The sequence below is a fragment of the Solanum tuberosum genome, unplaced genomic scaffold, assembly GCF_000226075.1.
Source record: "Solanum tuberosum cultivar DM 1-3 516 R44 unplaced genomic scaffold, SolTub_3.0 scf00385, whole genome shotgun sequence".
Taxonomy (NCBI): domain Eukaryota; kingdom Viridiplantae; phylum Streptophyta; class Magnoliopsida; order Solanales; family Solanaceae; genus Solanum; species Solanum tuberosum.
This window is the reverse complement of record NW_006239315.1, coordinates 250,036-251,957: the sequence shown is the minus strand read 5'-3', so window position 1 is coordinate 251,957 and position 1,922 is coordinate 250,036.

Sequence of the window (1,922 nt, the reverse complement as noted above, 5' to 3'; positions counted from 1 at the left end):
GGTGGGGGGTGGGTGAAATTTGCGGTAATGGTTGTGGGGTGAGTGGGGGTGGGGGGCTATGTGGCCTTTTTGGGCTCTCTTCGTTTCTGGCTGTCTGAAAAAGGGTTGTGTGCCATAAGAAGAAGAGAGCTAAAACATTTTTTTCAACCGTTAAAACACGTTCACCATATGTTTTGGATTCAGAGTCCCGAGGGAATTGCTTTTAGCAGAGAGTATTTTATCCTTTAATATGTAATTTTTCTATGCAATCCAAATTTAGTCTCCAATATGTGACATGTCATCACAAATTCAAATTTAATCGAACTTTAATACGGATATGAAATATTGAAAGAAAAACAAATTTAAAAAAGAAGCTTCATAAAGGTTTTTTTTAGTTTTATTTTTATGCTATGGTATTCCAATCAATTTCCGCACATTTTGACTTGGTATGAAGTTAAAAAAATAAAAATAAAATTTTTTAATCTTGTGACCTTAAATTAAAGTTATATCAAATATATCAAAATGTTATTTAATCTTGTGGCCTTAAATATGACACGTGAAAAGTTAAAACTAAAATGTTGCTAAAAAGGAAAAATGGTCATTCTCTTTTTAAATGGAAGAAGTACTAGATAACTTTGTTCACTAAATTTAAGACAGATGAGAACAATCACGTGGTGTTTTTGGCTCTGTAGAATATAATAATAAATTAATTTCTCTAATTCAATAAATAATTTTGATGGTAGAATTAACTTTAGAGTTATATATATGTCGGGTATATGTTTGGGAGTATATTTTAACTAGACTAAAAACTCCAATTAGTAAGTTATTTTTTTATTTTTATAAAAAAATGAAAGTCATGTCTGGCTAAATATAAGTTATAATTCCATCTTTACAAGTTGGTGTAAAGTGTAAAATATTTAAAAGAAAATATTCATGTGGTTGGTGGAAAATTAATGGGGTTATTAGTTTTTTTTTTTTTAAGGACTTACGTGAATTGTCAATAATAGTTGGTGGAAAATGAATTATAAGTTAGGCATTTCCATTTGAGTAATGTTAGGTTATTTAATTCCTTATAGAGTTAAAATGATTTTCAATATCTTAGATAGATTGTCTAATCCTAATTAAAGCCTAAAACTAAAATTGATCTTAGATGTTTGATACGAGAACAACAAGTTGCATTTCAAATGTAGTGATAGTGTGTACGTAGATCTTATTACTATCTTGGGGAGACAGAGATGTTGTTTCGAAAGACCTCGACTCAAGTAACATACATCAAAACAGCTAATAAAACAAGGGAAAAAGGACAAATATACCCCTAAAAATCGTAAATGGTATGAGCAGGGGTGGTTCAACGTAATTGGGGGCTTAAAGCGAAATTTCAATTGAGGCCTAACAAATTTCATACATATTTATTTTTCTAACTATTTAGATGCAAATTATTACTTAATTTTTTTATAGATGATTTTTTCGAGTACTTCTTTTTATTTAAAATTATTAGTTTTAGATAAGATTTTATCAATTTAACGTTGAAAAATATTATTCTAATGAAGCAATCAGTATATGAATTGTTAACACAATTCTATAAGTAATAAGTGGAAAAACTTTAAGGGCATGTTTAGAAGGACACCCTGGTAATTGGATTTGGTGTAATTGATGTAATTACATTGTCTTGTCTTGTTTGGAAGGACATGTAATTACTTGGTCAGCAGGTAATTGGTGTAATTGGCAGGAGGTAATTACACTCTACAATTCACAGGCAGAGGCTGTGAATTGCTGGTAATTACCACCTGATTACTTTTTAATATCTTTTTTAATTTCTATTTTTATTTTTTTGTTTTAATTTTTTTTACTTCTATTATTTTAAGTTCTTTTTTATTTTTATTATTCTAAAAATTTGTAAAAGTTTATTTTTTATTTTATATTATTATATTTCATTTTCTTCT